Consider the following 13,782-nt stretch of genomic DNA (forward strand, 5'->3'; position numbering starts at 1 on the left):
GTGGGGCGGTACATGTAGATATAACAACAACGTGTACCTAAAAAAATAGTGAACCAACTGAGTTTATCCTCCTATAATCCTGTCGACCCATTCTCGCTTGGTTCCGTTGTACGGGGCTCCTGCACGGGAAGGTCGGGCCTCTGTTGTGATTACTGCTCGAATTCGTTGGTCCGTCTTGGGCTCGTGTCGATACGGCCTTGTGTCGATTTGCTTCATTGGTCGTTCCTCCCTAGGCCCACGAGGGGGATGACCTTACGAATTATGGGGCCTTTGGACCTTTCGTGAGGTCTTTTATCCTTCTGGTGGACCCGGGGATATCTGTCCCCCACAGTGGGCCAGTAGGCACTCGTCAAAGCCTCCTCCTTGTCGAGTGCCAGGTCACACACTCAACATAGAAACTGACGTGGGGACCCACCGGAGCTCCCTTTATTGAGCTTTGTCACCGTCACTTGCCGCCATCACAATGACTTTTCTTTATTGAGTATCCGACATAAAGTATTCGGTAAAGAGGCATTGCCGATAAACAATTCACCAAGCTCTATTTGTCGAGTGCTACTCTCGGTAAAGCCTTGTCGAGTGTTATAGAGGCTTTACTAAGTGTCTGCAGCACTCGGCAAAGAACTTTGTTTCGGTAATGAATTGCATAGTTAGCTAAGGGTATGATCAAATTCGTCCTTCATTTTACGTGGATACAATGGTTTCCTAAAAACTATGGCATACAAATAGGTCCTTGGACCATCATCATGTATCCCAAGCTGAAAATTCTCTTTCTAGTGACAAGGATCTTTGTGGTTGAGCCAGCCTTCGCCTGGTCTTCGTGCGGAAACGCGCATCAATCTTTGGCTGAAGCGACTGGAATAATTGTATATATGCATCCGTGTTCAGCCCGTAGTGCATTTGTGGTCTTTGTCACCTTTACAGGGAAAGCGATGTTGTACTCGTATCTTGCTTCTTGCCCATGCCCATGTTACACCCAGTTTTTAAACGAGTGAAATTGGTTCTGTTCATTTGACTTTAATTTTTACCAGATTCCACTGTTTTTACAGTGTTTTTGTTTCTATAGATTATAGCTGTAATAGTCTTAACAGCTGACTTTAATTTAATCTGAAGCGAACAGGCAAACGAGAAGCAATATTGCTGCAAACACCTGAACAGGATGATTGTTATAGTGAGTGTACTGGATGTATTGTTTTTTTACTAGCGACAACTCTACCTATGCGGCGATTGTGATAACATGCTCCCCGCTTAGACCATATGAAGTATTAACTAGAGATGTCCAAATGGACCACTCAGTCTGGCTCGACCTAGATCCGTTAAAGCACAGCCTGTTGAAGCATGGCACGGTTAGGTCCGATTAATTATTTGAGCCAGGTCAGGCTGTCCGACAGGCTTAACTCGCCGAACGAGCCCGGCACGAGATGGGCCCAACCAGGCCAGGCCGACCCGTTAAGCTCGGCCCGAAAATGTTCATCGTGCCTGCCCGAGACCGCTAACGCATAAATCAAGCTTAAAATTAGATCACCATAAAAAATTAAACATATTTATAAATCATAATGGAAGGATATAACTAAATACAATAACATATATTACAAATAATACACATTTCACAAATAAAATAGACTTTAAATAAAAAATAGAGCTATTTTTGTAATGTTTGTCTTATTAAACGAGTCGAGTCCTAGCCCGTTAGAAATGGATCGTGCTTAGGCTAGCCCGACGGGCCCAGAACTCAGAACGCGTGCCGAGCTAGACCCAGGCTCGTATAGAACCGGGCTGTGTCGGACTCGGATCAAGCCAAAATAGCGGGCTTCATGCCGGGCTCGCGGGCCTCGTGCTTGTTGGCCATCTATAGCACTAACTAGTAGACCTGAAAGTTTGGGCCGTGCTGTTTTGGGCCGCCCAGGCACGGCCCAAGAAAACGGGCTCAAAGCACGACCCGACACGAAATATATTGGGCTGTGCCAGCACGGCACGAATAAAGGGCTGGGTCGGGCTTTGATTTTCAGCCCATCGTGCCGCCCGGCCCGGCACGAGTGACTGGGCCGTGCTCGGGCTAGCCCGACGGCGAAAAGGTCGGTAAAAATGTGACATCAAAATTATATTAGGCTTCATTATATATATCTTCAGAATGGCTTGCTTGGTTGTGGGCCGTGTGTTGGGGCGAAGGCGAAGACGCTACCCTTCGCTCCAACCTTCGTCAATCTCGCTGCACCAACGGAGGCAATACGACCGGCGGGGTCCACCCTTCGTCCTCTACACTACGAGACGAAGGCCTACGACGACGTCGCCCCATCCCACGTCCTCACCCGACCTAGAGGCCCACGTGGGATTTGGCCCATTGTAACAGGCCCCGCGCGGAGTCGTGTGCTACGGGCTCGATTTGTAATGACTTTTCTGTAATGACAATATGTAACCCTCCTTTATGGGAATATTCCGGGGATAGTTCAGGTGCCTGAGTGTACATGCGTCCTTACATCGAGATGTTGGGCACTCAGGCACCAATAAATACCTCCATACAGTGCCCTTGAGAGGCTGAATTAACAGAGCAATTGTCGTCTCGAGTTAAATCGTGTTTACATCTTTCTCACTCCCCTGTTGGATCAACTTGCACGGGAGCGCAAGTTCCAACATTGGCGCCCACCGTTCGTGCTACGAGCAAACCACCCGCGATGGCACCCAAAAGAGCTAATTCAAAGGCAGCCCCATCCGTCGATGAAGCAGCGAAGGCAGCACTACTAGCTGAGAAAAAGGGCAAGGCCCTCGCCGATAACACCCACCATGGAGCTGGCGAAGACGAAGCACATAGTAAGAGACGGTGCAACGACCAACACACTCTAGAAGGCACCCTCCGCACCTGCAGCTCCGAAGGGCAGCCACAAGTGCCACCCCTAGGCTTCGCTCCACCAGAGGGCGAGGACGCAGCAGAGGACGGCGAGGTCCTCGGCATCTCCGCAGAAGAACAACTACAACTACAGGCCCTGCGCCTCAAAAACCGCAACCTCCAGAAGCAGAAGGAAATCCTTGAGGCCAAGCGCCAACGTGTCTCTGCGCAGGCCAAGGTGCGCCAAATGATACGAGATGAGGAGCAGATGGCTCAAGAGCTTGAGCAGGAGATTGCGCTCATGCAGCGCGAAGGCCAACATGATCTGCAGCACGGGCCGCCCCTCCAGCAGCGCGCGCCAGTCAGAGACCTATTCGTTCCTCAGCGCGGACCCTTTATCCCGCACGCCGCAGCTTTCCAAGGCATCAATTACCTTGATGAGCGGAGCCCCCTGGCGCCGCAACTGCAGGTGTCACCATGGCCCGCCAACTTCAGGGCAGGGACCTACCCCAAGTACAACGGCAGCACCGACCCAGCACAATACATCATGAGCTATCAAGTCGCTATCGCATCATCCGAAGGGGACGACGCCACGATGGCCAAGTCCTTCATCATCGCCCTCGAGGGTCCGGCCCTAACCTGGTACACCAGGTTGCCCCCGTTGTCCATCGACTCCTGGAGAAGTCTCCAGGACAAATTTCTGCTCAACTTCTAGGGGTACTGCCCAGACACCGACGCCTTGGCCGAACTGTCACTCTACAAGCAGCTGGAGAAAGAAACCCTGCGGGAGTACTACCGCAAGTTCCTGACTCTCAAGTCACAACTGCCTTCGGTCGATGACCAAATTGCCATTCACTACGCCATCAGTGGCCTTCAGGCTGGCGTCCTTTACAGTCACTGCATCAGGGACCCACCCAAGAACCTCCAAGAGCTCTATCAGCTGTTTGAAAAATATGCCAGATCTAAAGAGCTCCACCAGCGCAAGATCGAGTCCCAGAGGAAACCCAAGGACCCTCCGCAGTCCAGCCGCACATGGACAAGACCTTCGCAGTCAGACTCCGATCGGGACAACCGCAGTCAACAGTAGGTGCATAACATTACCAACCAGCACCCCGCAGGTGAGGCCCCTCGCCGTCAAGATTATCCCCCTAGGGCCACGGTAGTGGCACCCGTGATCGGGGCCAAGGACGGGCGCAGCAGCTGCGCAAATTTTACTGCCTGTTTCACGGCGAGGACTGCGCGCACCCAAAGGGACTGCCCAGAAACGAAGGCTACGAGGGACAGGATGTCTTGGGCGCAACCAGCCGACAACCCACGGGTTGTCGCGCACGCATATCAACACCACCTCCCACAACCATACAACCACGACCTCGCCCAGCATCCACCTAACCACGCATACCAACACCATCAGGAGGTACAAGTCGTACCACCTCCACTTCCGCCTCCGCACCCGCATCAGCCAAACATCCACCACCCAAACCACCCCCAAGCGCCAAAACAAGAAGACTTCGCCGATCAGCCGTATCGCGGAGTCATTCACATGATCACTGGGGGTCCAGCGTCGACTTCGACATGAAGCGACAGAAGAGGGACCACTACCAAAGCATCAACCACGTCGCCGTCACCGGTCCAGTCATGCAAACGAAGTGGTCCCACGTGCCGCTGACCTTCGACACTAGAGATGTCGACCTGTGCAGCGCACCCCACATTGATGCCATGGTTATCAACTGCAGGGTGGCAGGCTGGGACCTGCACAAAGTTTTAGTTAACAACGGCAGCCAGGCGGACATCATTTTCCTCCACGCCTTCGACCGCATGGGCATCAGCCACAGTTTACTTAAGCCTTCGGACAACCCCCTATATGGTTTCGGCGGCAAGGGCACCTTTCCTATGGGCAAGATCGAGCTACCTTTGTCCTTCGGTGTAGCACCCAATGCACGAAGTGAGCAGATCACCTTCGACATCGTCGACATGGTATACCCGTACAACGCCATAATGGGCCAGGGCTCCATCAACAAGTTTGAAGCGGCCATTCACGGACTTTACCTGTGCATGAAAATCCGGGTCCGCAAGGCGCGATCACAGTCTATGGCAATCAACAGACCGCGTGCAACATTGAAAGAGACTTCGTTCCAGGGCAACGGAACGTACACTGCCTTACGACGCAGCGCGAAGTCCCCAAGCCCACCCGCCCAACCACCAACGAGCATGAAAAGGCACAGCTGCATAGCAACGATGGAACAAAGACAGTTCCCCTTGACCAGGCAACACCCAAGCAAATGATCATCATAAGCGAAGACCTGACTTCGCACGACGAGGAGAGACTCATCTCCTGTCTTTCCAGAAATAAGGACGTCTTCACCTGGTCTGCCCTCGACCTGGTCAGAGTCAGTCGCACTATCATCGAACACAGTCTGGGCATCGACCCTTCAGTGCGACCGAAGAAGCAGAAGCTGCGCAAAATGTCTGATGAGAAAACAGAAGCCGCCAAAGCCAAGGTACACCGCCTGCTTGAGGCCAAATTCATCGAACCAGTTGCCTACCCTACGTGGCTTGCTAACGTATTCATGGTGCAAAAGAAGATGGCAAGTGGCGGATGTGCATCGATTTCACTAGCCTCAACAAGGCCTGCCCCAAGGATAATTTCCCGCTGCCTCAGATCGACAAGATCATCGATAGTGCGGCCGGATGCGAAGTCATGTCACTCCTTGACTGCTTCTCTGGCTATCACCAAATATATATGAAGGAGGAAGACAGGGCCAGTACCAGTTTCATCATGCCCTTCGGCACATATTGCTTCGTCAGAATGCCGGAGGGACTAAAGAACGCTGGGTCCACCTTCTCTCGCCTCACCAAGACGATGCTCGACAGCCAAGTGGGCCGGAACATTTTCACGTATGTGGACGACATCGTCGTCGCTAGCAAAAACAAAGAGGACCATCTGGCCGACCTCGCAGAAACATTCGCGAACATGCGGGGCACACGACTTCGCCTAAACCCCGCAAAGTGCGTCTTCGGAGTTCGGCAGGGGAAGATACTGGGCTACCTGGTGTCGCACCGCGGGATCGAGGCCAACCCGACCAAGATCTAGGCCATCATCAACATGATGCCTCCGCAGTCAACCAGAGACGTCCAACGCCTGACAGGAAGATTGGCCGCCCTCAACAGATTTATTTCCAAGTCCGCAGAGCGAAGCCTACCTTTCCTCAAGATGCTATGCGGCGCAAAAGACTTCGCGTGGGGATCAGAGCAAGCGGCAGGCTTCATTTCACTCAAACAGCACCTGCTAGAGTTGGCAACCCTTACAAGCCCCAACCCCTCGCTGCCTCTGTTGCTCTACGTCACACCGGACTGTCCGGTGTGCCAGCGGAGCAACGGCTACTTCACGCCAATGGTCGTCTGCAAAGGAATAGTAAAAGTGAACAGTGCGCACCTGCGCGCGTAGAAGTCAGAGCAGGCGCTAGAAGGCGCACCGGACAGTGAACAGGACCTGTCCGGTGCACCACCGGACTGTCCGGTGGCCCCACTTGTCAGAGCTCCAACAGTCGAACCCTAACGGTTGGGTGACGTGGCTGGCGCACCGGACAGTATTTGGTGGCGCACCGGACTATCTGGTGCGCCATACAGACAGCCTCCCTAACGGCCACTTTGGTGGTTGGGGCTATAAATACCCCCAACCACCACACTTCAAAGTATCCAAGTTTTCAGCCATTGCATTCAATACAAGAGCTCTAGACTTCACTCCAAGACACAAACAAAGAGAACAAATCCTCTCCCAAGTCCAAAGATCATTCCAATCAAATAGTGACTAGTGAGAGAGAAAATTGTGTTCATTTGAGTTCTTGTGCTTGGATCGCTTTTCTTCTTCCTTCTTTCTTATTCCCAACTCAATTGTAATCAAGGCAAGAGACACCAATTGTGTGGTGGTCCTTGTGGGGACTTAGTGTCCCAAGTGATTGAGAAGAGAAGCTCACTCGGTCTAGGTGACCGTTTGAGAGAGGGAAAGGGTTGAAAGAGACCCGGTCTTTGTGACCACCTCAACGGGGAGTAGGTTTGCAAGAACCAAACCTCGGTAAAACAAATCACCGTGTCATCCGCTCTATTTCTTTGGTTGATTTGTTTTTGCCCTCTCTTTTGGACTCGTTTATATTTCTAACGCTAACCCCGGCTCGTAGTTGTGCTTAAAGTTTATAAATTTCAGACTCCGCCTATTCACCCCCCTCTAGGCGACTTTCAGTGGATATATAGACAACCCCAACCACAACCAGCAGAGATGGATCCTCCACCACCACCTCCACCAGGCGGAGTTGACCCAATGGTTGCAGCTCAGATGAGGATGATGCAACAGATGGCGGACACTATGGCAGATATGCACGCGCAGATGCAGCAAGAACGCCAAGAGATGCACCAGGAGAGAGGAGATACGCTGGGAGCCGCATCAAGAAAGAGAAGAGATACGCCAGGAGAGAAGGGCGCAACAACAACAACAACAGCAACAGCAGCAACAACAACAAGCACCACTGCCTCCACCACCACCACCAGTTCCACCTCGTGATAAGCACCGAGAATTTATGAGTCACAAGCCACCCACCTTCGCCAGCTCGCCAGATCCACTAGATGCTGATGATTGGATGAAGTCAATTGAGAAGATGCTCAACATCGCCCAATGCTCTGACCGGGAGAAAGTTCTTTATGCTTCTGGTCGTCTGACAGGTCCTGCTGCTGACTGGTGGGATTCTTATGTTGCTGCCCATGATGCTGCTGGCACTATTACTTGGGCGGAATTCAGTACACAGTTCAGAAACTACCACATTCCTGCTGGATTGATGAAGATCAAGAAGAAGGAGTTTCTATCATTAAAGCAAGGCAACATGTCTGTCAGCGAGTACCGCGATAAAATCATTCAACTCTCTAGATATGCTCCAGATGAAGTTGCTGAGGATGAGAGGAAGCAGGAACACTTTATTGAAGGACTTAATGGACCCCTTCAGTATGCACTGGTTGCACACACATTTCCATCATTTCAGAGGCTGTTGGATAAGGCTCTTGCTATTGAATACAAGCATGTTCAACTAGGAGACTTGAAGAGGAAGGCTATCTCACAGGGGCAGGGTAGCAGCAGTGTTCGTCCCCGCTACGTTTCGCCATAGGGTACACCTACTCGTCTAGGAGGAGGACAACGCCCAGCTCAGTACGCTCCACAGGGGTCACCACGGACACCTCTCACTCATCAGGCTGCTCCCACTGGCACCCCGACGAGGCCTACAGGACAGAAGACCGGCCCTACATGCTTCAAGTGCAGTCAGATTGGGCACTATGCTAATGCTTGTCCGGTGGGGAATTCTGGTACACCAGCTAAGAATAAGCAACAAACTCCTGGCAAGGGATACTCTATTGCCAGGGTTAATCAAGTTAGCGTTGATGCTACTCCAGATGGTGCTGACATCGTACTTGGTATGTTTTACATTAATGTCATTCCTGCAACCATATTATTTGATTCTGGTGCTACACATTCATTCATGTCTACTCGATATGCCAACACAAATGAGATACCACTGCTAAATATGAGAAAACCAATGATAGTAATCACACCTAAAGGGCCTATTGAGGCAAATCATATGACACGTAGATTGACATTAACAATTATGGGAAGAGAATTTGGAGCTACTGCTATAATATTAGAGACAAGCAGTATAGATCTGATCCTTGGTATGTCATGGTTAAGAAAGGCAAATGCCATTATAGCATGTGGTAGGGGTACTGTAGAACTCACTAGCCCTAAAGGAGAAAGATTTCAAGTTCAAATTGCAGTAACCACCTGAAAGGGAAATAGGGTCAAACCTTTTCCCAAATATAATTTTGGTGGTTAAATGCCCAACACAAATAATTGGACTAACTAGTTTGCTCTACATTATATGTTGTACAGGTGCCAAAGGTTCAACACAAACCAATAAAAAGAACAAGTTAGGGTTCAAAAAGAAAGGAGCAAAAGAAACCGAAGACTGCCCTGGTCTGGCGCACCGGACAGCGTTCGGTGCACCACCAGACAGTGTCCGGTGCACCAGGGGCCATACAATCTGAACTCCTCAGCTTCGGGTTTCTCGGAGGCTGCACCGCTATAATTCACCGGACTCTCCGGTGTAGCACCAAACTGTCCGGTGCGCCAAGCGGAGCAACGACTACTGCGCCAACGGTCGTCTGCAAAAGTAAACAGTGCGCGTGAACAGTGCGCGTACAGTTCGCGCAGAGTCAGAGCAGAGCCAGAAGGCACACGGGACAATGAACAGTGCCTGTCTGGTGCGGCACCGGACTGTCCGGTGCCCCAAGATGTCAGAGCTCCAACGGTCGAAATCGTCAGAACCCTAATGGTTGGGTGACGTGGCTGGCGCACCGAACAATGTCCGCTGGCGCACCGGACTGTCCGGTGCGCCCATCGACAGCAGCCCTCCCCAATAGCTGTTTTGGTGGTTGGGGCTATAAATACCCCCAACCACCACTATTCAAGGCATCCAAGTTTTTCAGACATCTCATTCAATACAAGAGCTAGTGCAATCAATACAAGGCACAATTCAATAGAATCAAAGCCTCTCCAAGTCCCAACTCCACTCCAATCAATTAGTGACTAGAGAGAGTGTTTTGCTCGTGTTCTTTGAGCTCTTGTTCTTGGATCGCTTTCTTCTTCCTCTATTCTTATTCCCAAGCTACTTGTAATCAAAGCAAGAGACACCAATTGTGTGGTGGTCCTTGTGGGGTCTAAGTGACCCATTTGATTAAGGAGAAAGCTCACTCGGTCTAGGTGACCGTTTAAGAGAGGGAAAGGGTTGAAAGAGACCCGATCTTTGTGACCACCTCAATGGGGGCTAGGTTCTCAAGAACCGAACCTCGGTAAAATAAATCACTGTGTCATCCGCTTTATTTCTTGGTTGATTTGTTTTTGCCCTCTCTTTCGGACTCAGTTTTATTTCTAACGCTAACCCCGGCTTGTATTTGTGCTTTAAGTTTATAATTTTTAGATTCTGTCTATTCACCCCCTCTAGTCGACTTTCAATTGGTATTAGAGCCCGGTACTTCATTAGAGTTTAACCACTCGAAGTGATGTCGGGAGATCACGCCAAGAAGTAGATCGTGACCGGCGAGAAAGCCACAAGCCACGGGAAGGCTCCATCAAGGGAGTTCGACAACAATCTAAAGGAGGGATCACCTCCTCACAAGTCGCATCAGAGTGGCGACAAGAAAAAGAAGATGAAGAAGGTGGTTTACTACGAGACCGATTCTTCGTCGCCATCCACATCCGGCTCTGACGCACCATCCGTCACTTCTAAGCGCCATGAGTGCAAGAAGTTTAGTAAGACCCCCTACGCTATCCCCGCATTTCTAAACACACTCCTTTACTTTCCGTCCCACTAGGCAAACCACCGGTTTTGACAGTGAAGATTATTGTATGTGGAGTGATAAAATGAGGCATCACCTAACCTCACTCCATGCTAGCATATGGGACATTGTTGAGTTTGGAGCGCAGGTACCATCTGTGGGGGATGAAGGATATGATTCGGACGAGGTCGCCCAAATCTGGCACTTCAACTCCCAAGCCACTACTATACTCCTCGCCTCTCTATGTCGAGAGGAGTATAATAAAGTGCAAGGGTTGAAAAGCACCAAGGAGATTTGGGACATGCTTAAGACCGCACACGAAGGGGATGAGGTGACCAAGATCACCAAAAGAGAAACGATCGAGGGGGAGCTTGGTTGATTCATCCTCAACCAAGGAGAGGAGCCACAAGCAATGTACAACCGGCTCAAGACCTTGGTCAACCAAGTGCGCAACCTCGGGAGCACCAAATGGGATGATGAAAGGGAAATAGTCTCAACATTTCCTATAATCGATTTTGGTGTTTGACGACCATCACAAATCTTATGGACTAACTAGTTTGCCTAGTTGATCATTTCACATGTGCATAAGTTCATTTACAACTATTCTAAATCGACTATCCAGAATACCGTAGATTATTCCAGATAGGAGAAGCTTTTTGGAAAAACATACAAAGCGTGGACCATCCGGGCCCTTGCGGCGGACCGTCCGCAACACTAGGGTGAGCCTCAGACAGAACCAATGCAAAAACACAAGTCTACACTACGGACCATCCGATGGAAAAGCAAGCACCGTCCGAGACCATGCGCGGACCGTTCGGCCTCAGGCGCGGACCGTCCGGACGGTGAAGAACCGAAAAACCCGAAGGTGACGGGTTTGGTAAAATGAATTATAGTGTCCTCGTGGACCGTCCGGGATGCACGACCGGACCGTCCGTGACTGCCTTTATCTGACATCTGATGACGCATTAAATGCTATATAGCCGTAGATATAGTCGTTACTGCTGACCGTTGCGATTTCAGCCGTTGATGTGCAGGGGCGGACCGTCCGGACCAGGGGCGCGGACCGTCCGCGGTCGGCAGAAAAGGAGCAACGACTAGGAAGTGGTTGGGGGCTATAAATACAACCCCAACCACCTCCATTCAATTTACCCAAGCATTCCAACCTTTCACATTTGAGAGCACCTAGAGGGGGGGTGAATAGGTGATCCTGTGAAACTTGAAAACTTAATGCCACAAAACTTGATTAGGTGTTAGCACAATAATGCCAATTGGCTAGAGAGGAGTCTTAGCAAAACACAATAACCACAAAGATATCAACATAGAGATGGCACAGTGGTTTATCCCATGGTTCGGCCAAGTCCAACGCTTGCCTACTCCATGTTGTGGCATCCCAACGGACGAGGGTTGCAATCAACCTCTCTCAAGCGGTCCAAAGACCCACTTGAATACCATAGTGTTTTGCTTTGCTTTTCTATATCCCGCTTGCGAGGAATCACCACAATTTGGAGTCTCTCGCCCTTACAAAAGATGTTCACAAAGAAGCACAGAGTAATGGAGGGATGAGCAACACACACAAGACACAAAATCAGAGCGACAACACGCACACAAGTCGCAACAAGAGCTCACAACACAACCCGACGAGTTCTCAACTCAAATAGAGCTCTAGTTGCTATCACAAAGAATCAAATGTGCGGAATCGAAGTCTCGGTGCTTAGGAGTGCTTTTAGAATGCTTGGTGTAGTCCTCCATGCGCCTAGGGGTCCCTTTTTGTAGCCCCAAGGCAGCTAGGAGCCGTTGAGAGCATTCTAGGAAGGCAATTCTTGCCTTCAGTCGTCTGGCGCACCGGACAGTCCGGTGCACCACCGGACACTGTCCGGTGCGGATTTCTTTCCTTATTTAGCGAAGCCGACCATTGCAGATTCAGAGCCGTTGGCGCACCGGACACTGTCTGGTGCACACCGGACAGTCCGGTGCCCCCTTCTAGCCGTTGGCTCGGCCACGTGTCCCGCGTAGATCGCGCGGCCGACCATTGGCCCGGCCAACTGTTGGCTCACCGGACAGTCCGGTGCACCACCGGACAGTCCGGTGAATTATAGTCGTACGCCGTTAATCATCTCCCGAGAGCGACGAGTTCGCCTGTGAATGGCTCACTGGACAGTCCGATGCACCACCGAACAGTCTGGTGATTTATAGTCGTACACCGTCGTCGAAGTCCCGAGAGCAGCAAGTTCGCCAGAGCCAGCCTGGCGCACCGGACAGTCCGGTGCACCTAGACTGAGCAGACTTCGGCTAAAAGAAGCTATCTCTTTTCCAATTTGATTTCTCCTGTTTCCAGCACTTAGACACAATACATTAGTTCTCAAAACAATGTACTAAGTCTAGAAACATACCTTTAGACTTGATTTGCACTTTGTCCATCAATTGGCATATATTTTCACTCAAGCACTTGTGTTGGCATTCAATCACCAAAATACTTAGAAATGGCCCAAGGGCACATTTCCCTTTCAATCTCCCCCTTTTTGGTGATTTATGCCAACACAACAAAAAGCAACTAAAAGAAGTGCAACATCAATACAAATGAGAACTCAAAATTGTTTTGATTCAAATTTGGCATATATGGATCACTCTTTGCCACCACTTGGTTTTGTTTTTGCAAATTAACCTCAATCTCCTATCTCTAAGTCAAACACAATTGTAGAGACATAAAGAGAGTTGTTCCAAGAGAAATTAATCAAAGATTTCAAAAAACTCCCCCTTTTTCCCATAATCAATCATTCTCCCCACAAGAGACCAACTTTTGACAAGAGAGACAATGAGAGAGTTTTGACAAACCAAAAGCTTTATTCTACTATTTTCAAAATTTCTCAAGTGATAGCTGATCCATTTATTGCTTTGGCTTTATTTTCTCACCCTTTGGCATCAAGCACCAAAACGGGATCAATCTTGGCCCCTGAACCCCATTGCCTCACCAAAATCTTCAAATAAGAATATAAAGGCAATAAGAGTACATGAGATGAACTTGGAATAAGTTACCCTCTCATCGGAGTGCAGTGGAAGTCTTTCATGGTCCAAGTCCACCTTTTCCCTTTCAAACCTCCTTTGAGACTAAATCAAGCAAACTCAAGCACACGGTTAGTCTCAAAGGGTCAAGTTGTAGCACATCTCCCCCTAAATATGTGCATCTCTTGCAAAAGGACTTGTGAGGTCCGGGGAGTGATTGTACAACTTGAGCACCATAAATAAACAACAAAATGCATAAGGAACATGATCAAGACATAAACACATGTATGCTATAAATCAATCCAAGTTCCGTGAATCTAAGACATTTAGCTCACTACGCAACCTGCAAAAGGTCTTCTCATCTAGAGGCTTGGTAAAGATATCGGCTAGCTGGTTCTCGGTGCTAATATAAAACACTTCGATATCTCCCTTTTGCTGGTGGTCTCTCAAAAAGTGATGCCGGATGTCAATGTGCTTTGTGCGGCTGTGCTCAACAGGATTTTCCGCTATTGCGGATAGCACTCTCATTGTCACATAGGAGTGGGACTTTGCTCAGATTGTAGCCAAAGTCCCGGAGGGTTTACCTCATC

Source organism: Zea mays, chromosome 1, assembly GCF_902167145.1.
Source record: "Zea mays cultivar B73 chromosome 1, Zm-B73-REFERENCE-NAM-5.0, whole genome shotgun sequence".
Lineage (NCBI taxonomy): Eukaryota > Viridiplantae > Streptophyta > Magnoliopsida > Poales > Poaceae > Zea > Zea mays.